At 48.0% G+C, this 22,942-nt stretch overlaps 9 non-coding genes across 9 annotated transcripts; 4 read left to right on the forward strand and 5 right to left on the reverse strand.

The window, feature by feature from the left end:
• Positions 1-454: 454 nt before the first annotated feature.
• Positions 455-527, reverse strand: trnav-aac (transfer RNA valine (anticodon AAC)). Its single transcript has one exon. It is a non-coding gene; the product is annotated as a tRNA-Val (tRNA).
• Positions 528-636: 109 nt separating this feature from the next.
• Positions 637-709, reverse strand: trnaf-gaa (transfer RNA phenylalanine (anticodon GAA)). The gene has a single exon. It is a non-coding gene; the product is annotated as a tRNA-Phe (tRNA).
• A 1,024-nt stretch (positions 710-1,733) lies between these two features.
• trnad-guc (transfer RNA aspartic acid (anticodon GUC)) lies at positions 1,734-1,805 on the forward strand. The gene has a single exon. It is a non-coding gene; the product is annotated as a tRNA-Asp (tRNA).
• Positions 1,806-2,426: 621 nt separating this feature from the next.
• On the reverse strand, positions 2,427-2,499 carry trnav-cac (transfer RNA valine (anticodon CAC)). Its single transcript has one exon. It is a non-coding gene; the product is annotated as a tRNA-Val (tRNA).
• A 1,340-nt stretch (positions 2,500-3,839) lies between these two features.
• Positions 3,840-3,912, reverse strand: trnav-aac (transfer RNA valine (anticodon AAC)). Its single transcript has one exon. It is a non-coding gene; the product is annotated as a tRNA-Val (tRNA).
• Positions 3,913-4,021: 109 nt separating this feature from the next.
• On the reverse strand, positions 4,022-4,094 carry trnaf-gaa (transfer RNA phenylalanine (anticodon GAA)). The gene has a single exon. It is a non-coding gene; the product is annotated as a tRNA-Phe (tRNA).
• Positions 4,095-5,118: 1,024 nt separating this feature from the next.
• trnad-guc (transfer RNA aspartic acid (anticodon GUC)) lies at positions 5,119-5,190 on the forward strand. The gene has a single exon. It is a non-coding gene; the product is annotated as a tRNA-Asp (tRNA).
• Positions 5,191-19,551: 14,361 nt separating this feature from the next.
• Positions 19,552-19,634, forward strand: trnal-uaa (transfer RNA leucine (anticodon UAA)). The gene has a single exon. It is a non-coding gene; the product is annotated as a tRNA-Leu (tRNA).
• A 2,426-nt stretch (positions 19,635-22,060) lies between these two features.
• On the forward strand, positions 22,061-22,132 carry trnaw-cca (transfer RNA tryptophan (anticodon CCA)). The gene has a single exon. It is a non-coding gene; the product is annotated as a tRNA-Trp (tRNA).
• The last annotated feature ends 810 nt before the right edge of the window (positions 22,133-22,942 follow it).

Below are 22,942 nucleotides of genomic sequence, written 5' to 3' on the forward strand. Positions count from 1 at the left end.
GCCACTCCGACCTCTTCTCGGTTTTCTTCAATGACTTACTAAGGATCTTCTTCACATTCGCCCATGCGGAGGAAGCCAGTTACACCAAAGCAAACGCAGGAAAGTGCATTTCAAGCAGAGACCAGGAAGGACTTGTTTACACCGAGAGTGGGTGGAGAATGGAACAATGCGCCCAGCCCTGTTGCTGGAGCCGATTCTTGATGAGCTCTTGGGCTCACTAAGAGGCCCCCGCTGGATGCTAATCTTTCTGTTGTTCTTGCAGGTCCTGTGCTGCTTTTGGGCCGACAGAGCTCGTCCTGGTCTGTCGGCACAGCCCAATTGCAAATGATCGGCTCCGCATACAGAAGGAACGTGCGTTTGGTACAAGAGTGCACGAAGGCACCGGAAATACATTGGGAACAAATGACCGGTCGCTCAAGACCTCTGTGAAGTACAGGAGCGTGCAAAACGAGGCTGTTTCCGCCCGGTCTCGAACCGGGGACCTTTCGCGTGTTAGGCGAACGTGATAGCCGCTACACTACGGAAACCTGCAGGGACCGCTGCTGGTTTCTCGCTTGCGTTTCGGGCTGAGAAAGGGACGCGCCACTTTAGGCAGGGGGCGCTGGAGAGAGGAACAAAGGGCGCGATGAAACAAAATGCCGAAACCCGGGATCGAACCAGGGACCTTTAGATCTTCAGTCTAACGCTTTCCCAACTGAGCTATTTCGGCGGTGCGCAAATCCCACAGCCACCTGCTCCAGCCTTCCTCTGTTGTGGCATGAGCGCACCAAGAGTAGCGGGAGAGTGTTGCAGGAACGTCACTCAGAAGGAAAGCCACCCAGCTGCGCCCTCTTAGTTCTGTCCAGCGCATCTTCCTCGCATGGACTCCTGCCTGCGACGGGCAGGAAACAATTAGCAAGAACAGAACGACACCCCATGGGTGTCTCATGACCGCACCTTAGGTTGTGACACGTGCAGGTGTGAGGGGTTGCCGGGCTACTTTGGAGCAGAGCTTGGGCGGAGGGGGGGCGGGAAAGCAGACAAAGAGGTGACACCTCAAGGTCTGCACGATCACAGCTCTCCGCCGCCCCAGGCTTCCGCTCGATAAGCTACTGGACACACCCGCCCCTCCTCACACAGACCGTGGAAAAGCCCCCGAGTGGGAGGGCTCTCTCTTCCTCCCAGGAGCTCTTGGACACGACGCACAGACAGGGCGCGGGGAGCCGCCGCCTGCAAACACGGCTCCAGGCAGGACTCCACTCCGCAGGAGCCGCAGAGCAGAGGAGATGAGGGCAGCTTAGCTCCTGTGCAGAGACCTGAGCTGTTGTTGCTGTGGATGCTGTCTTTTCTGTTCTCGGGGTAGGAGTGAATGTTGAGATGCCCTTAGAAATGAAGCAGAGCACTTCAACGGCACGGGTGTGTGTGTGCGTGCGCCCTGGTGATTCTGGGAGACAGATCGAACCTGGGCTAAAAGAGAGGGGGCTTAGCCCTCTTCCATTTGCTAGTTCAAAGTTGTACAACCCATTTGTATCTGCTAGGCGGTGCAGTCGTCATGCACAAAGAACGCTTTGAAAAGCGTCAAAGGCAAGTCATTCCGAGTTGGTCGTTTGTGTTTTCCGTTCAGACGCGAAATGCTGACATGATCTCTCGGCTCCTCGGTTGTCATTTCTGCTCCGTAAAGGGATCACAGCACGCGTCGGCTTCCAGCACGCTGGGTCGGGACACGATGCCGGGGGTTGGAGAGAGCGATGTCTTCCTCGTTAGTATAGTGGCAAGTATCCCCGCCTGTCACGTGGGAGACCGGGGTTCGATTCCCCGACGGGGAGTAGCTTTTCTTTCACCTCCTTAGAGAAATGACTGCCTTTCACTTCTCTGTTTTCTTTCACAGCGTCGTGCACCTTTTCATTGCTCTCGCTTTCAGAGCCTCCGCACGGCAGTCGACTCGACATCAGGAAGCACATTGAAGTGAAAGCAGGAAGCGCTGCGACATGCACTGTGCAGATCCCGCCACACTAAGAGGTGAGTGGGTCTGTTCGATGCACAAAGAACGCTTTGAGAAGCGTCAAAGGCAAGTCATTCCGAGTTGGTCGTTTGTGTTTTCCGTTCAGACGCGAAATGCTGACATGATCTCTCGGCTCCTCGGTTGTCATTTCTGCTCCGTAAAGGAATCACAGCACGCGTCGGCTTCCAGCACGGTGGGTCGGGACACGATGCCGGGGGTCGGAGAGAGCGATGTCTTCCTCGTTAGTATAGGACCTGTCACCTGTCCCCACCTGTCACGCGGGAGACTGGGGTGCATCAGGACGCGCCTTGAAGTGAAAGCAGGATGCGCTGTGACATGCACTGTGCAGATCCCGCCACACTAAGAGGTGGGTCCAGTGGGTCTGTTCGATCACAGCGCTAGGCGAATCCCCAATCCCCTTTTGTGCCTGGCGACAAAAGATGTCTGTTTCCACCCGGTTTCGAACCGGGGACCTTTCGCGTGTGAGGCGAACGTGATAACCACTACACTACGGAAACGGTGGTAAGACGTGCCCAGCGGCCCAGCGCTGAGCTTCGCCAATGCGATTTAGCTGCTTCCAGTGCCTTTATTGGAGTGCGCTGATGGACCGTGCTCTCTCTCCAGAGACCAGCACGCCTGTCATGGACGGAGCAGGAAAGGCGGCGCCACATTCTACAGCCCTCTCCACGCAATCGACGAAATCGGGCTACTGAAGTGGAGAAAATCGCCTCTCCAAAAAGTGCAAATATCATCTTGGAGACTATAAATCCTATTGCCGAAGGTCAGCCCTGTCTACCAGAGTAACCCTCCCACAGCGATGATCAGCTCGTCTCACACGCGAGAAGTTTCGGTTGGAAACAAGCGCCCCCTCTTCTCGCACGTTTTGCACGTTCGAGTAGTTTTAATGCGGCTCTTTCGTACACGGTGCTGATCTTTTGGAAAGCAGGAGGCAAAACCGAGTCGAACCGCCTGGGTGAAAACCAGGAACCCTAACCGCTAGACTATATGGCAGCGAACAACCATGCTGTTCACGGCATCAAGCAAGCAAACTACATAAATATGAGAAAACACGCAAGAGAGTTGTCACTCAGAGTGTCGAAGGGTCGATGTATACTGGGGCTCAGTTGAAATGCAACGTCAGGACTTTTCCGAATTATGTCACACGAAGAGAGCACAGCCCTTTCCGCCCTGCCGCGTGTGTCTCGGTAACTCGCTGTGATCGTATAGTGGTCAGTACTTTGGGTTGTGGCCGCAACAACCCCGGATCGAATCCGGGTCACGGCAGAATAGGGGCGTCTGCTTTTACTACTCGCACGAATGAAGGCAAAAAAAAGCCAATCGACGTGAACGAACGGCGCTTTACAGAGGAGTACTGCCTGACTGGATCGTTGATGAACGACAGAGGCCACTCCGACCTCTTCTCGGTTTTCTTCAATGACTTACTAAGGATCTTCTTCACATTCGTCCATGCAGGGGAAGCCAGTTACACCAAAGCAAACGCAGGAAAGTGCATTTCAAGCAGAGACCAGGAGGGACTTGTTTACACCGAGAGTGGGCGGAGAATGGAACAATGCGCCCAGCCCTGTTGCTGGAGCCGATTCTTGATGAGCTCTTGGGCTCACTAAGAGGCCCCCGCTGGATGCTAATCTTTCTGTTGTTCTTGCAGGTCCTGCGCTGCTTTTGAGCCGACAGAGCTCGACCTGGTCTGTCGGCACAGCCCAATTGCAAATGATCGGCTCCGCGTACAGAAGGAACGTGCGTTTGGTACAAGAGTGCACGAAGGCACCGGAAATACATTGGGAACAAATGACCGGTCGCTCAAGACCTCTGTGAAGTACAGGAGCGTGCAAAACGAGGCTGTTTCCACCCGGTCTCGAACCGGGGACCTTTCGCGTGTTAGGCGAACGTGATAGCCGCTACACTACGGAAACCTGTAGGGACTGCTGCTGGTGTCTCGCTTGCGTTTCGGGCTGAGAAAGGGACGCGTCACTTTAGGCAGGTGGCGCTGGAGAGAGGAACAAAGGGCGCGATGAAACAAAATGCCGAAACCCGGGATCGAACCAGGGACCTTTAGATCTTCAGTCTAACGCTGTCCCAACTGAGCTATTTCAGCAGTGCGCAAATCCCACAGCCACCTGCTCCAGCCTTCCTGTGTTGTGGCATGAGCGCACCAAGAGTAGCGGGAGAGTGTTGCAGGAACGTCACTCAGAAGGAAAGCCACCCAGCTGCGTCCTCTGAGCTCTGTCCAGCGCATCTTCCTCGCATGGACTCCTGCCTGCGACGGGCAGGAAACAATTAGCAAGAACAGAACGACACGCCATGGGTGTCTCATGACCGCACCTTAGGTTGTGACACGTGCAGGTGTGAGGGGTTGCCGGGCTACTTTGGAGCAGAGCTTGGGCGGAGGGGGGGCGGGAAAGCAGACAAAGAGGTGACACCTCAAGGTCTGCACGATCACAGCTCTCCGCCGCCCCAGGCTTCCGCTCGATAAGCTACTGGACACACCCGCCCCTCCTCACACAGACCGTGGAAAAGCCCCCGAGTGGGAGGGCTCGCTCTTCCTCCCAGGAGCTCTTGGACACGACGCCCAGACAGGGCGCGGGGAGCCGCCGCCTGCAAACATGGCTCCAGGCAGGACTCCACTCCGCAGGAGCCGCAGAGCAGAGGAGATGAGGGCAGCTTAGCTCCTGTGCAGAGACCTGAGCTGTTGTTGCTGTGGATGCTGTCTTTTCTGCACTCGGGGTAGGAGTGAATGTTGAGTTGCCCTTAGAAATGAAGCAGAGCACTTCAACGGCACGGGTGTGTGTGTGTGTGCGCCCTGGTGATTCTGGGAGACAGATCGAACCTGGGCTAAAAGAGAGGGGGCTTAGCCCTCTTCCATTTGCTAGTTCAAAGTTGTACAACCCATTTGTATCTGCTAGGCGGCGCAGTCGTCGTGCACAAAGAACGCTTTGAAAAGCGTCAAAGGCAAGTCATTCCGAGTTGGTCGTTTGTGTTTTCCGTTCAGACGCGAAATGCTGACATGATCTCTCGGCTCCTCGGTTGTCATTTCTGCTCCGTAAAGGGATCACAGCACGCGTCGGCTTCCAGCACGCTGGGTCGGGACACGATGCCGGGGGTTGGAGAGAGCGATGTCTTCCTCGTTAGTATAGTGGCAAGTATCCCCGCCTGTCACGCGGGAGACCGGGGTTCGATTCCCCGACGGGGAGTAGCTTTTCTTTCACCTCCTTAGAGAAATGACTGCCTTTCACTTCTCTGTTTTCTTTCACAGCGTCGTGCACCTTTTCATTGCTCTCGCTTTCAGAGCCTCCGCACGGCAGTCGACTCGACATCAGGAAGCACATTGAAGTGAAAGCAGGAAGCGCTGCGACATGCACTGTGCAGATCCCGCCACACTAAGAGGTGAGTGGGTCTGTTCGATGCACAAAGAACGCTTTGAGAAGCGTCAAAGGCAAGTCATTCCGAGTTGGTCGTTTGTGTTTTCCGTTCAGACGCGAAATGCTGAAATGATCTCTCGGCTCCTCGGTTGTCATTTCTGCTCCGTAATGGAATCACAGCACGCGTCGGCTTCCAGCATGCTGGGTCGGGACACGATGCCGAGGGTTGGAAAGAGCGATGTCTTCCTCGTTAGTATAGTGGCAAGTATCCCTGCCTGTCATGCGGGAGACTGGGGTTCGATTCCCCGACGGGGAGTAGCTTTTCTTTCACCTCTTTAGAGAAATGACTGCCTTTCACTTACCGGGGTAAAGTTAGCTTGAAGTTCGAAAACGATTTTGGCACGCCTGTAGCGCTTTCACGAAACCTCTTAGAGTTACAAAAACACTTGCTTTGTGTATAAAATACATTGTGGATGATTTCTCAGCCTTTACTTTTTCGTTTTTATGACATTTTTTTTGACCAAGCACGAATATGCTTTTGTCCATATCTCCGCAATGGAAGCACAGAACGCCTTCAAACCAAAAGCATTTTAAAGACCACGACTTGTGGATATTTCCACAGCCTTTACATCAATCTATCGGTGAGCTAATTATCTTTTTTTAAAACTCCGGTTTTTCATCGATGCGTAATTACGCACGAACTGGAACCCGGGGGACCGCTGTGTGCACACGTTCACAAAGCGAGAAATACTGTTCAATACGGCTTCATGCGAAAAACCCGTATATGACCATAGGAAGCAGAACAGCGCAGTCTCCAATTACCCAGACTGTAAGCACGGGAATAAAGCTTTGTTTGATTTCTGAAACCCTTCCTTTACGTCCTGTTTTCATTCAGGTAAGGGTCAACTATATTGACAATAGTACTGACAGCAGGAAGATTAAAATATTCTTTACTCAGCAGCTCATTAAAAACAGCTCCCATGATGTTCAAACCGATTTTTTACACAGAACACTGACACAGCTTTGTGTTCTGAATCTCTTTTTCTCTTGCTTTTATTTAATGTGGCACAATGCACTGGTTCACAAACCAATAGCATTTAAACCACAGCACCCACAATGCTGCAGGTAAGTGTTTTGCACACTAAGCAGGTCATCTGACTATTCCAGGCTTTGTTTTGGGTTATGGAACCTTTATTTTTTTATGATTTTCTGAAGATAACACTACAGGTGGGATGGGTGGGTTGTCTTCATGGCTCAATAGCATTTCAAATACAGCACCCACACTGCTGAAACCAAGTGTTTTACACACCAGACAGGCCTCCGAACCTCAAACAACCTTACTGTGGCTGTGGCCCCTTTCTTTATTTTGTAATGAGTTTCTGAAGATAACACTACAGGTAATACACTGGGACAGGTGGGTCGTCTTCATGGCTCAATAGCATTTCAAATACAGCACCCACACTGCTGAAACCAAGTGTTTTACACACCAGACAGGCCCCCTAACTTTATATAACCTTGCTGTGGCTGTGGCCCCTTTCTTTATTTTGTAATGAGTTTCTGAAGATAACACTACATGTAATACACTGGGACAGGTGGGTCATCTTCATGGCTCAATAGCATTTCAAATACAACAGCCACACTGCTGAAACCAGGTGTTTTACACACCAGACAGCCCCCAGAACCTTATACAACCTTGCTGTGGTTGTGGCCCCTTTCTTTATTTTTTTATGAGTTTTTCAATATGGCACCATTAGACAGGCGGTACATGGGGATAGTACATCGTGCTCTTCACGAGTCAATGCCTCTTCAAGCACAACAGCCACAGTGCTGCAACCAGGTGTTTTACACACCAGACAGCTCCCCTAACCTTATACAACCTCGCTTTGAGTTGTTTAACATTTCTTTCAAATCACTTGGGTTCATCAATCATTTGATCATTTTTCAGCGTGGAATAAACCTATTACTTGTTCCTTGGAGATTACCATCTGCTGATAAGATATGATCGCTATATTGACCATATACAATTTCTTGCATAAGGAATTCATATTTTGCATACACCGATCCCCCCGGAGTCCCAAGTGATTCTGGTTTGGAAAGCTAAAGGACAATGAGCTTCACGATACCAGGGGGACAGTGGGTGGTCAAGTCTCCCCTAAACAATGGATCTTGTCAAATTATGATGTCAGTGCATTTAATAAATGTTGTTGAACTCTCTTTAGCCCAAATACAGAGGAGCCCAGACCCAGAATGTTACACATACTGACAGAGAGTGATCTCATTATGTGTGTTTGGATTTTAACAACTATTTTTATTGTTTGCTAGAACCAAAACAATCTATGTTAGACATTTTCATCTTCAGCCAAAAATACAAACCTGTGTACGTAGTGTGGTGCAGGTTCTTGTCCCATCCTGCTCTTGGTCCAGGTTGGAGGGTTGCACCGATTCTGAGTCTTGTTAGCTGGTATGGATGGGTTTGGGGGTGTTGATACCAGAGTGGTCCGGGGGGGGGGTGCAGGTGTCTCGGGGGCATTCTTGTTTTTCTGTGAGTTCAGGTTGATTCTGTTGGTTTTGCCACGAATCTCCCTCACGCAGGCAAGCGCTCCCGCATTCCTACGAGCTCTCCCCGTACCAAACGTGCACGTGTCAATCAGTCCTCTACTTAAACCCTTATCTGTCCCCCGGTCATTGCTCACGATTGAGATTCTCTCCCGGAGCTTACGTACTAACTACACCTTTGCCTTACTACGACTTCTCCCCTGGACCTCAACCCCGCTTTTCCGATTTCGCTTTAGCCACTCGATTTTGTACCTTCGCCTGTTTTACGCTTTCTCGGATCCTGACCCCAGACTGTCTCTTCGTTTACGCCTCTGCCTTCTGAATCCACACCGACGCAACTTCTACGCCTTCCCGGACTCCGACCCCTGCCAGTCCCTCGACTACACTTTCGCCTGTCGATTCTGTGCCTACGCCTGTGCTACATGTGGAAGACCGAGTCAAAAGGTCAGGACAGTGACTATGCGTGGGAAAGGTTTTCTGTTCGCACCTAAGACCACTGTCTTAGGTGCAAACTAAAGCCTGTGATTCCTCACACCCATTCAACCAGAGAAAATTGAAACAGATTGTAGGATGCCAAATGGCACCCCCCTGTCCTGTTTGTTTGACTTCTGACACTGCCCCTTTCCCTGTATGTTCCTTTGATATGTTAAAGTATTGCCTACTTTTAATGTATAAAAAAGGAAAGTATAACTTCAGTCCAGTGAGCATGTCTTGAGTGCTAGGGTAAACCCTTTCTCTGTGATATGCTCCCCTTCAGCTGATTGTATTAAAGATCTCTGTTGACAATCTCCCAACCTGAGTGAAGACTGAGTTTTTTTCGACATACGCCTTCCCGGACTCGGACCCCTGCCTGTTTACTCCGACTACGCCTGCGTCTCGTGCCAACCCTACCAAGGGCACCGCATTGGATCCCTATCCTCAGCAGTCAGCCCCTGCGTGACAGGTTCTGAGTGTCTTGGTTACATCCGTTTGTGTGTATAGATGAAAAAGCTATTGAAGAGCACCCCGACACCCCCCACCCATCTCGGTGGAAGTTGCCATGTTCAAAAAATTAAAGTTTCACACAACAAAGCATGACTTTGAAAGGTCAGGAGGCCTGCCTAATGGTGGTGCTGGCCCCACTAGCACCTCTTCCAGCAGCAACCTTAGTTTTTCCCAGGAGGTCTCCCATCCAGGTACTGACCAGGCTCACACCTGCTTCAGTACTGAAGGCTGCTGATTATGGCCAGCAGCCATATCACCCTGCAACTCACAACTGGCAACCCACTGAAGCTAAGCAGGTGTGAGCCTGGTCAGTACCTGGATGGTAGACCTCCTGGGAAAAACTAAGGTTCCTGCGGGAAGAGGTGCTAGTGGGGCCAGCAGGGGGCGCTCACCCTGCGGTCCATGTGAGTCCTAATGCCCCAGTATAGTGACGGGGACACTATACTGTAAACAGGCGCCTTCCTTCGAATGAGATGTAAAACTGAGGTCCTGACTCTCTGTGGTCATTACAAATCCCATGGCATTTCTTGAAAAGAGCAGGGGTGTAACCCCGGCGTCCTGGCCAAATTTCCCCATTGGCCCTTACCAATCATGGCCTCCTAATAATCCCCCTCTTTGAATTGGCTATATTTCTCTTCTCTCCTCCTCACTGATAGTGGTGAGTGTTCTGGTGCACTATGGCTGCCGTCGCATCATCCAGGTGGATGCTGCACATTGGTGGTGGTGGAGGGGAGTCCCCATTACCTGTAAAGCGCTTTGAGTGGAGTGTCCAGAAAAGCACTATATAAGTGTAAGCAATTATTATTATTATTATTAATGAGCACAACACTTGATTACAGTAAAAAAATCATTAAAAAATAAAGAAATGTTCCACAACTCAAAGCGAGGTTGTATAAGGTTAGGTGAAATGTCTGATGTAAAACACCTGGTTGCTGCACTGTGGTTGTTGTGCTTGAAGAGCTATTGACTCGTGAATAGCACCTCCTATCACCATGTACCGCCTGTCTAATGGTGCCATATTGAAAAAATCATAAAAAAATAAAGAAAAGGGACACAGCCACAGCAAGATTGTATAAGGTTAGGGGGCCTGTCTGGTGTGTAAAACACCTGGTTGCAGCACTGTGGCTGTTGTGCTTGAAGAGCTATTGACTCGTGAATACCACCCCCCTATCCCCATGTACCGGCTGTCTAATGGTGCCATATTGAAAAAATCATTACAAAATAAATAAAGGGGCCACAGCCACAGCAAGGTTGTATAAGGTTACGGGGCCTGTCTGGTGTGTAAAACATACGGTTTCAGCAGTGTGGCTGTTGTATTTGAATTGCTATTGAGCCATGAAGAAGACCCACCTATCCCAATGTATTACCTGAAGTGTTACCTTCAGAAAATCATAAAAAAATAAAGAAAGGGGTCACAGCCACAGCAAGGTTGTATGAGGTTAGGGGGCCTGTCTGGTGTGTAAAACATATGGTTTAAGCAGTGTGGCTGTTGTATTTGAATTGCTATTGCAGGGGCAATGCTTGTTAATAAGACAGAATTAAGCGTTGGTATGCTGTCCTAAAGGAGGCCCCATCTCACCCTCCATCTCTGTGGTGCAGCCACAGAGAAAGTATTCATGCAGGCTGATTTAAGATGTTTTCTTTTGATAAGGAACAAGCTCCCAGACGGGGATGCACTTAGCTAAGCCTGGCTATCATGATCAATGGTCATCCATTGGCGCCTATCAGTCTAGAGAGTGCCGAATGGACATCTGGACTGCATTCCTAAGTATCAAGAGAAAGTGACTTATATCTCATCTTGACCAACCAATCAGGGACTGGCAGGGCGTGGTAATACCATGTGGGTCTCCAATGCCCACCAAACTCTCAACCAATCAGCACACATCTGGGTCTTGATCAAAAAGGGAGCGCAAGCTCAGATCGGGGCTCTCCTTGGCCATTTTCGTGCATCCTCAGAGACAATCACGTGACAACTGCTGTTGTCTGCAAAAGGACTTGGACTTTGTTCTAAGCGCAAGGCCGAGGATCCCGTACGTACTCAGAATTCTACCAATGTGAATGCTCTGCTTGATCAACGGCAGCCTACAGTTGGACTCTCGTCGACAACCTGAATAGCTTATTCAGAAGCAGCGCTGGACCGGGAACAAACCAGCTTCTTCCCAGGCAAAAGAGTGACTTGTGAGGACTCGCGGTCACACTCTGTGCATAGAGACTTTCTACCAGCCAGCCGGACTGCTGGTAGATCCCCTCGGAGCAACGACTGCCCTGTGCGCCGCAGTCAGATTTCTCCGCCCGTCCTACTCCGAGCTGCACCTTGACTGGTTGGCCGGTAGCCAGAGAACGCCGACATAACGCCCATTGGACAACCGCTGCAACAGAGGCTGCAACAGAGCCTGTCAGCTGGTTTGGTGTTCGTGCCGGGAGATTCCAAATCCATACACAGTGGATAAGTAAACCCCATGTTCTACATTGCGTCTCGAGAATTCAATTGTACTTCAACACAAGTTGTTATCAATTTAATTCATGAGTAATGTATTTACTTCCGAGTTTAGAGTAACAGTGGGTAATAACACTGATTAGCGATTTGGTAACTGAACGATATATATTGACATACATTCTCTGTTGTGTATCTCTTTGTGTTTGCATCTCTTCGAGATTATATACCTTGTATATTGATAACCCTCACAGTAAGGTCTGCCGCTTGTATCCAGGCAGACTAGTATATCTTTGGTGCACAATTTATATTAATAAATGTATCTCGTGTATTGAACCCGTGTGTGTGCGTTGTTAGTTGTTCTGACGATTGATTTTCTAAAAGCTACAATGAACAACCTCGTGATTACTGTTACAATTAATAATTGTCTCTGTAAACCCATCAAACCACTACATTTAATGGAGTCCCTGTGCGGGCGAGTTTAGAATGAAATGAGAATCAATCGCACAGAATAACTGATGTTGCTGTGAGTTCAAGTTCAGCACAGCACCGCAGCTTCTATACGCGAATACCAGGTGTGCTGATAACTGCGTAAAGAAATCCCCCTTTTTTCTAGCATTTAGTGTAACGTGTGCTGATTGGAAATCCATCTGCTCGGGTGTTTAGATTCCATACTGTATTTTGGTAAAAAGGAAAAAAAGTAATACTCTTAAAGTTTATCTGACGTAATGACAATGGCTGCTAAAATGTCTGAAGTGGAGTCGCTTATAAGTACTATTTCTAGTGACGACAATCCTGGTTACTGGAGCGGTATCGAAAAGTTGAACTTTGATGATATTGAGAAGCTGCAAGTAAATCTTGTAACTAAGGTAGCGAACCAGCTTAACACAGGAGGGTCTGTGAATGCAGTTCAGGTCCTATCGAGTTTCGCCTTAAATCTAGCTAAACAGCTGGAACTGTCTTTGTCTGAGCTGACAAAGTTTCAAAAGCTTCAGGGAAAGCTAGAAAGATATAAGGCGGAGCGAGTTGAGTTGTTGGATATAATCAGAGAAAAGAGAGTGAAAAATGAGGAAAGTGAAGACAGACTCAGGGAAGTTTTAGGTAAATTAGATGACCTGTCTACTAGAGAAACTGCGGCTGAGGTAGGTAGGAGAGACCTGGAAGCGAGCTTGAAAGAAAAAGAAAAAGAAATAGAGAGTTTAAATGAGCTCAGCCAGGAAAGGCAAAAGGAGTTAGATGCTGCCGTACTGGAAGCAAAACAGGCTAGATCCCACTTGCATGCCAGCCCACCTAGCAGCCCGGAGCGCTCACCCAGCGCGCCGGGAGGGGGTTTCTCCCGGCCAGGGTCTGTGGTCGGATCGGCATAGGGGAGATCGCCGAGTCCTGCGCGAGACGCAAGGGCGATGCAATTCAGGCATAGACCCCCTGCTCCTGATTATGGCCGTCCTCCTGCCCGCGGAGAAACCGTAAAAATTAACCTCCACTCCCTGAGGCAGTTAGCCAAAGATGTAGAAAGGTTTGACCCGTCAGTCTCAGGGAATAATGTGGAAACCTACATCGATGAGCTGAGATATACTTTGCAGTTTATGCCCGGAGCGTCCGAACAGGAAAAGGCTATGTTAGTAAGGAAAACTACCAGCCGAGCGGTCCACCAGTGGATGTCTAGACAAGGACCGGAGGTCTGTAATAGCTTTGAGGAGCTGTGTCAGGCAATGATCGGAGAATTTTCGGCTTTTATCGATCCCATAGCTGCTGTGGCCGCTGCGCACCATATTAAGCACGAAAAAGCTGAAGCCCCTCGCGACTATTATGAGTCGCCTGCACTTATTTTGCAGGGCGGAATGAAGAGGGTTGCGAAGAGAACGTGAATTTCAAAGGTTTATTCATTGCTAATCTGCATCCCTCAGTCAGGAAAATGATTGTGATGCACACTGATGCAAAAGCGATGAAAATGGCTGACATTAGAAGGTTGGCTCAAAAAGCCTGGGGAGCTGAAGTCTCTGCTTCCTCAGAGCGAAAACCTGCTAAAACGGCCGTGTTCGCCACTAAAGCCATCAGGGTTGACGACTCGCCTCAGCTCGAGGGAGCTGAGGTTCCTGAGCCCCCTAAGCCCCGGCGCAAAATAGGCAGGCAGGACCGCACTAAGCGTCAGAGCCGCCGTGAGCGCTACGGGGAAGGCAAGGGCTCAGGCAGAGCCTATCATAAGGCTGGACGAAGGGAGTCGACTGCAGCCCGCCTGGCCCGGCTTGAACAAGCCCTGCTTGAGAGATCAGGACAGGGTAAACCTTCCGCACCGAATGCTGGAAGCGTGAATAAGCTGAGGGGGACCACGCCCCTTCTCACTGGAGGAGGCGGGGATCCGTCCCAAACCCCTCCCTCAGTCTATCTGATTGGGTGGGAGGGTTCCTGCCTGGAAGAAGGCTGTGACTCTGAGTTGGGCGCTGACCCCGCCCCTGAAGTCAAAGAAAAGACAGGCTTCCAACAATTCTTAGGGAATCTCAGCCAGAAAGGCAAAGCAAGGCGTATTTATATCAAGGTTTCTCTTGAAAACGTCTTAGATAGAGAAGCACTGATTGACACTGGGGCTGAAATTAGTTTGATGTCAGCCGATCTACTCAGCGAGCTCAAACGAGTAGCAAAAGGAAAAGGCATCAGACTTAAGGTAGAACCGTGTAAGATAGATATTTCCAGCTATACCCAGGATCATGCCAGGATCACACACCGAGTGTGGGTGGCACTTAGGTTCGGGCCAATGAACGTGGTGCATCCTGTTTATAACTCTAGGTTTAAAACAGAGCCACTACTCATTGGCCAAGACCTGCTTGACAGGCTGGAGCCTCTGGTGGACTGCCAGCGTGGAAAATTGTGGGCTCAGGTCAAAAACCCTAAGCCTGTCGCACAGCAAAAAGGGGGGTTCAGTGGTTATGCTGTGATCACACAGTGCCCACTGAACACTATAGCTGAGTTGGAGGTTCCTCCTGGTTCCTCTGGACGAGAAATAAATGTCTCTTCTTGCTTTCCAAAACTACAGGGAAGTCGTGCCCTGGCCAAGGTCCCAACAGCCTCCATGCCACAGGAGCGGTGCTCCGAGCAGCCGCCTGATCCACCAGGTAAAGCAAACCCCTTTCACATCCCTAAAGAGGAGCGGATCTCCCCACTTGGTGATGAAAAGGAGCTTTCCCTGTGCACCCTGGCACCCAAGAGGGGTCAGGACCACCACCCCGCAGGGGTGGAAAGGATCCAGATGGCAAGAGAGCAGGTTGGTGAAGTAGCCCTCACCCTTAGCTCTGAGAGGTCCTCTATTAGTGAGGATCTGCTTGAGCAGCTGTCACAGGGCCACCGCCAGGTGCCCCTGGTGCAACATTCACAGGTTAGACAGGAGGTCCAGCTGGACACTGGGACTACTGCGCTGTGGACACATCTGATCCCAGATGCCGATTCCCTCTGCTGTGATCCAGGGAACCTGCAGTCAGGTAACATTATTTCTCACAACTACCAGGTAGTGAGAGAGACCGACCTGATTGTTCCTGCCTCAACGGCAGGGTTTCCAACACACCCAGTCCCCAAGAAGGGACAGGGAATGAAAGCCGAGCCGGTTTTCTTACAGCCACCAGCTCAGTCTGTCAGTCTGAGTCTGACCAACAGTGGTTCAGCCATACTGGAGCTGGATGCTCAAGCCACCCGCCTGCCAGCGCAGGACATCGCAAAGAGGGGTGTCAGAATCCCCGCCTGCACTGACATGGGCCTGGTGGGTGATAGCGAGTTCAAAGACAGTGAACTAGCTATCCCAGTGCTGGGGCAGCTCCCTGAACCCCTAGCGAGGGAAGGGGGGAGCGAGCAGGTGTCCTACACCCACGCCCAGCGAACGATTGTAAACATGCCGATAGAGGGATTCCTCAATCAGGAGGGGTGCAGGGTGGACCTGAACAGTGAGAATGGGGTAACAATCCCAGATCACTCAGGTGCTCCAGATGACCACTCAGCCGAGGGTCAGGCATGCTCCACCGCTGCACCGCCCCCTGCAGGGTTCCTAGAGCACAGGCATGAACAAATCAAAAAAGCAGATGCCCTGGAAATGGAGGAGCAGCATCAGCAGCTGCGTCAGATCTCCCCAGATTTCCAGGATGTTGGTGCCCAGGATGCCACATGGCATACTGAGGAAGACACCATGTACACGCTGCGCCAGCTTAGAAAGGCGACAGTCACTCAGAAGGAGATGACTGGGATCAGCCACCCTTAAAAACTTTTGGGAGGACTGATTGCTGCCGCCACTGTTGTGCATTTGCTCTTTTTGGTAGGTTTGTTTGTTACCGGCACTCTCACCCTGACTGCCCCAAGAAGGCAGGTGTCAGAAATGCCAGAGGGTAGTGAAAGACTGTATCAACAGAAGCAGCGGCTGGAAAGCCTAGGGAAACCCTTACAGGGCACAATATTAGCAGTAAACCTTCATGCAGCAGTGTTAAATAACACCCTCCACACCGTGGGCAGGATTGTCGACGTGTTACAGTAGGATTATGCTTACGTGCAACAGGTCAGAATGCTGATGCAGGATTTGCTTAGGGAGCTTAGTGCCACGGTAACTAGCCTAGCCATGGGACAGATTCCAACCTACTTGGTTCCACTGTCCTTGGTAGAAGATGTACTGAGGACCACCACTTCTGAAATGGTGCAGCCAAAGCAAGTACATCTTGCATACAGTCTAGGCAGTGCCATTCCCATACATGTCAACCCCGAAGCCAAGGAAATAGGTTTCCTGTTGAACCTTCCCATCGTGAGTAGCAAGGATATCTATAGACTCAAGTCTATATCGAACGTTGGCTTCTGGAGGGGGGACATGCATGTGAAGTTGACCACCCCACCGCTCGTAGCTTACCAGGAGGATGATCCAAATTTGTACGTTGTTCCAAACCTGGAACTGTGTCAACCAAGGATATCCACTGGGTATCCCCAAGTAAGCCATTCCTTAGGGACACAACTCAGAGGTTGTGTGGTATCAGAAAGGGGGCTGCCACTGAAAAGTGTAAAGCCACAGTGACGAGCAAAAGTGAGGTTAATGAACCCCAGGTTGAGCAGGTGGGAAAGCTATGGCTGGTCAGCACACCACAGTTAACTGTTACAAGAACCTATGACAGACATGACACAGCTACCGAAGTGCAGCTACCCAACAAAACAGTTTTTCTACAAGTTCCTGAAGGAGCTATAGTGCATCTCAACGATTTAGCACTATACCATCTGGAGTCAGAACTGTATGAAACTCGAGATTGTGGACGCTTTCAGAGGACACAGCGTTGACTTGGATGAGAGAATCCAAGAGACAGTAAGCCTTGAGGGTGTACAGTTACTCGAATTTGTTCTCAACGACACAAACTTAAAAATTACGCTGGTAGGTCCCAAGCACAGTCGTTGTGGATCCTCTGGGGCGCTGGGAACAGTAAACGTGGTCATCTTGACACTGCTGCTGGGTAGCTGGATCATGGCTGGGGTAATGTGTTGGATGCTGTTCTCTTGTATCAAAGCCTTGCGGGGTAGTTTGAATGAGACAAAGGGAGCAATGGTGTATCACCGAAATCAGGTAACCACTCCCAAACGTCTGCCTGCTGCAGAGCTATCCGATACTGATAGTGAACTGCCGGAAGTTTAAGGTCTAGGGCTAATGATGATGCCCGATGCCTCATTTCTATGTACCTTATAACTGAGAGCAGGTATACGCAATGTTCTTTCCAACACTATTTCCTGTACAAATTCTCGAGAGGTAATGTGAATATTGGGTGGTAGAATCCACCGTGGTACAACAGACATCACTTTTTGTTTTGAAGGCAACAACGCCTCAGGACCTCGTGACCTTCAAAAAGGGGGGTTATATGTAGCGGCAATTCTTGTTAATACAGAAATAAGCGTTGGTATGCTGTCCTAAAGGAGGCCCCATCTCACCCTCCATCTCTGTGGTGCTGCCACAGAGAAAGTATTTATGCAGGCTGATTTAAGATGTTTTCTTTTGATAAGGAACAAGCTCCCAGACGGGGATGCGCTTAGCTAAGCCTGGCTATCATGATCAATGGTCATCCATTGGTGCCTATCAGTCTAGGGAGTGCCGAATGGACATCTGGACTGCATTCCTAAGTGTCAAGAGTAAGTGACTTATATCTCATCTTGACCAACCAATCAGGGACTGGCAGGGCGTGGTAATACCACGTGGGTCTCCAACGCCCGCCAAACTCTCAACCAATCAGCACACATCTGGGCCTTGGTCAAAAAGGGAGTGCAAGCTCAGATCGGGGCTCTCCTTGGCCATTTTCGCGCATCCTCAGAGACAATCACGTGACAACTGCTGTTGTCTGCAAAAGGACTTGGACTTTGTTCTAAGCGCGAGGCCGAGGATCCCGTACGTACTCAGAATTCTACCAACGTGAATGCTCCGCTTGATCAATGGCAGCCTACAGTTGGACCCTTGTCGACAACCTGAATAGTTTATTCAGAAGCAGCGCTGGACCAGGAACGAACCAGCTTCTTCCCAGGCAAAAGAGTGACTTGTGAGGACTCGCGGTCACACTCTGTGCATAGAGACTTTCTACTAGCCAGCCAGACTCCTGGTAGATCCCCTCGGAGCAACGACTGCCCTGCGCGCCGCAGTCAGATTCCTCCGCCCGTCCTACTCCGAGCTGCACCTCGACTGGTTGGCCGGTAGCCAGAGAACGCCGACACAACGCCCATTGGACAACCGCTGCAACAGAGGCTGCAACAGAGCCTGTCAGCTGGTTTGGTGTTCGTGCCGGGAGATTCCAAATCCATACACAGTGGATAAGTAAACCCCATGTTCTACATTGCGTCTCGAGAATTCAATTGTACCTCAACACAAGATGTTATCAATTTAATTCATGAGTAATGTATTTACTTCCGAGTTTAGAGTAACAGTGGGTAATAACACTGGTTCGTATCCAGGCAGACTAGTATATCTTTGGTGCACAATTTATTTTAATTAATGTATCTCGTGTATTGAACCCGTGTGTGTGCATTGTTAGTTGTTCTGACGATTGATTTTCTAAAAGCTACAACGAACAACCTTGTGATTACTGTTACAATTAATAATTGTCTCAGTAAACCCATCAAACCACTACACTATTGAGCCATGAAGAAGACCCACCTGTCCCAGTGTATTACCTGTAGTGTTACTTTCAGAAAATCATAAAAAAATAAAGAGGCCACAGCCACAGCAAGGTTGTATGAGGTTAGGGGCCCTGTCTGGTGTGTAAAACATATGGTTTCAGCAGTGTGGCTGTTGTATTTGAATTACTATTGAGCCATGAAAAAGACCCCCTATCCCAGTGTATACCTGTAGTGTTATCTTCAGAAAATCATAAGAAATAAAGGTTCCACAACCCAAAACAAAGCTGGGAAAAGTCAGAAGACCTGCTTGGTGTGCAAAACACTTACTTGCAGCATTGTGGGTGCTGTGATTTAAATGCTATTGGCTTGTGAACAGAATACCCCTATCCCAGTGCATTGTGCCATATTAAATAAAAGCACGAGAAAAAGAGATTCAGAACGCAAAGCTGTGTCAGTGTTCTGTGTAAAAAATCGGTTTGAACATCATGGGAGCTGTTTTTAATGAGCTGCTGAGTAAAGAATATTTTAATCTTCCCGCTGTCAGCAGTATTGTCAATATAGTTGATCCTTACCTGAATGAAAACAGGGCGTAAAGGAAGGGTTTCAGAAATCAAACAAAGCTTTATTCCTGTGCTTACAGTCTGGGTAATTGGAGACTGCGCTGTTCTGATTCCTATGGTCATATACGGGTTATTCGCACGAAGCCGTATTGAACAGTATTTTTTGCGTTGTGAACGTCTGTACACAGCGGTCCTCCGGGTTCCAGTAAGTGCGTAATTACGCATCGATGAAAAACCGGAGGTTTAAAAAAAGATAATTAGCCCACTGATACTTAGATGTAGAGGCTGTGGAAATATCCACAAGTCTTGGTCTTTAAAATGCATTTGGTTTGACAGCGTTCTGTGCTTCCATTGTGAAGATATGGACAAAAGAATATTCGTGCTCGGTCAAAAAAATGTCATAAAAACGAAAAAGTAAAGGCTGAGAAAGCATTCACAATGTATTTTATACACAAAGGAAGTATTCTCGCAACTCTAAGAGGTTTCGTGGTTTAATTTTTTTTAATTGTTGAATCATATTTAAATGTTAAACAACTGAAAAGCATATCGTTGTAGACCAGGATGGCCGAGTGGTTAAGGCGTTAGACTTAAGATCCAATGGACAAATGTCCACGTGGGTTCAATCCCCACTCCTGGTAGTGTTGTAATAAGTTTTAAGTGACAGAACACTTTGATGATTTACACTCTATTTAAATATGAATTTAATAAATTTCAGTTCAGTTCTCTTCACTCCCACTCCCTGGCATAACTGAGCTCTCACTATCGCATACTGAAGGCTTTACATGCATTAGCTGTGATACAGTTCCCAATAAAGCCGGAATCAAACAGTTTGTTCTGTCTCTCATGGTGATCCTCTTCTCGATCCAAATGAAATGTTTAATATGATGCCTCGAGGAAAAAAAAAGGAGTGGATTTCCACCTGTAATGATTGATGCCCCATCAAACATTTTGTAACATCCCCGGAAGATTATACAGTAGAATCCTGGTTTATGGCTTAAATGCAAGGTAAACAAGACTAAGGAAACGATGTCGAACTGGAATTTAAGTACCCGGAATATTTCACTACATTGGGCAATATGTGCCAGAGAGGACCACTTTAAATCCCTTCGATAGCTCAGTTGGTAGCGCAGCTGACTGTATTAGAAACAGTTAGGAATCCTTAAGTCGCTGTTTCGACTCCAGCTCGAAGAAAGGTGCTTTTGTGAACTTTAATCAAATAGTTAAAATAGCTAATCTTTTTCACTCAGACGTTGATCAAAAGCTCAATAAACGATGAAGCAGAGGCTCTTGTTCCGAATTCAGCTAACATCTGGTTGTCTTGTTTTGGCAAATATCTTATCTTTGAATTAAGGGACTACGCTGTCTGATTTGTAATTCAAAAGTAGATACAAATGTCACTGTTTTCAAAGGATAGGTACTTAATTGGCTTTATGATTTGGTATTGATTTTGTATCATGATATTATTACGTTTGTGCTTTCTGTGTTTTTTATCGTATTGTGAACTTATTTTTTAAACAAATGCTTACAAAGGCAAACACAGCACACATCTGTTTATACCAGCGGTGAATTGTACATTTTTATTAAGTACAATCTACTGTATTTTTAGAAACAAAATGGCATACTGTGCACGATATGTTGCAGAAACACAACCTGATATTTTCATAATTATTATTTTAATCATTTGACAAGTATGAGGTCCCGGATCCAAATCTTCAGTTCTGATTTTTTTTAAAGTGATATCTTCTCTTCCTCTCGTGGAAATCACAAGATGTGAGCAAATGTTTTTTGTTCTTTTTTTTTTCACGTTGCGATCCAAAGAGCCTCAGACGCACAGTCTGGTAGTAACCAAACCAGAATTGATTCTGCTGGGAGCCGGACTGAGCTCATTCTCACTCCCTGTGCTGAAAACAGAATTATCTCTTCCCCGAACATCGTCTACAGCTGCTAGATATTGCTCTCTGTCCTACTGCTCCAGCAATTCCTTTGACCAAAGACAGATCACTTGTGCGCTTTTAAACTTCTTATCACTACAGGCTCCTTGATGGCTCATGCTGATCGTCCTGTGGATCCAAAAGAAAATATTAAAGCTGATACTGATATTTTTGATTGTAATTTGCATCTAGCTACAACGTCCCTGGAAAAGATAATTTATTAGTTGCGTGCAATCGGAATCTTTTACTTTACGTATGGTAGTGGAAATAGTTTTAAAAATGTTTTCTAAAGAAGATTGTATTGCCAGGACCTGCCTTTAGCGCTCAGTAGCGATGACGCTGTTGATATAGATGGAGAAGAAATGTAAGATGAATTGATGATCTAAGCTAAAATAGCCCTAACACGCCTGCTGTAACAGTGTTTGTATTCATAGCAAGTAATATTCTTTTTCAAACCCAAACGTTGCTTTTGCATTAAGTGTTATGTAACCATTAGCGGTTTCTGTAGCTTCTGAAGAGCGCACTTTTCCAAACTGAAGCCTATAAGAACATTATTCAAGATGCACCATGGCCCAGAATCGTGCATCGGGACAAGGATTAACATCAATTGAAAGTACTCCCAAATAAAAGATTTGACCGAAAAATTAAAAGAGTAGGCAAGTATTAAAACAAAACCATAACTTCTTGACTTCCAATCTCTTTCCATGTAAAATGACATATTCAGTGGACTCATGCCGAGGTTGTGAGTTTAAGCCTCACCTGCAGCAGCCTGGTTTTCTGTCTTGACAGGTAAACAGAGTTTTGTGTTATTTGCTAAATGGAGAGAGGATTCTGTGTTAATTGTGCTCCTCCTGGGAGAGGTCAAGATGTGACGTTCACGAGGCTGGTGGTAAATATCCTGTCCAGGAATATACGGGGCTGTAGGGGGTCAGATCTATAGATGTAGTAAACACATTAGTGGAGACGGTGTGTCTGCTCTCCGTGAGAGAGCCGGGCGGAAAGAATAATCTGTGGTCTGGGGAGAAGAGGCCCTCGTTGGAAGAGCGGCGCTCCTCACAGGAGAGAATGAAAACAATCTTTTTCAGGGACGCTGATTTTTCTCTTTGGGTGAATTAAAAGCACTTGTCCCAAGTGACCTCGTGGCGCAACGGTAGCGCGTCTGACTCCAGATCAGAAGGTTGCGTGTTCAAATCACGTCGAGGTCAGCTGATGAGTTTGCAGGTGCTGCTGGTGCCGAACCCGGAATTTACACCATGCAGTCGGATTTTAGCTGTACACCACCTAGGTAATCCGAACGAAGTAACAGAACAGTACAGAACACCCAGTCAGGAGTTTATGCAGCATTTAATCTTGAACACGACAAGAGAAAAGGCACACTGCACATCCGCGAAACATCACGTCCTACTTTAGAGACAGTGACATCAGAGAATGGAAGTTTCAAACCCCTTTTCTGTTACAGGTTCAAGCAAACCTGAAAGTTAGGGAGTGTTTGGTCATTTTTGTATGAAAAAGTGTCTGAAGCCTGTAATTATAATTTGCCCTTCTTTTAATTGTGGTTGAAATCCACTCCCATGTACCAGGACCTTACAGTATATTCATGTTTTCTTAAATGACTAACTATTGGACTATTGGACATTAGTTGGTGTTTTTTTTTTTTGTAACGATTTGCTATTTCATGCAGGAAAGAAAGGAACCCAGACCCAACGTTTGCTTTCAGGTGGGGTTCATTTACATAACAGACATCTATTTCTGAGGAGCCTGATTTGAATCACACAACCCCGGTAGAAGTCGGATCGACAATCTTATAAACCGAAATCAGACGCGTTATCCATTAAACCACTAGCCCGTCACATAAATTAATTGCACCATGGTGAGTTCAGTGCCGCTACTAGTAATACCCCACCCCCATCTTAAATTTCTAAGTGAGAAACGTGTTTTCTACATTTTTTTTTAGTTTTAAAAAATCATCACTTTTAAGCAGACAAAGCCTTTATGTGTCGCTCTGAATTTCTAAT

This window comes from Lepisosteus oculatus, chromosome 14 (assembly GCF_040954835.1).
Source record: "Lepisosteus oculatus isolate fLepOcu1 chromosome 14, fLepOcu1.hap2, whole genome shotgun sequence".
NCBI lineage: Eukaryota > Metazoa > Chordata > Actinopteri > Semionotiformes > Lepisosteidae > Lepisosteus > Lepisosteus oculatus.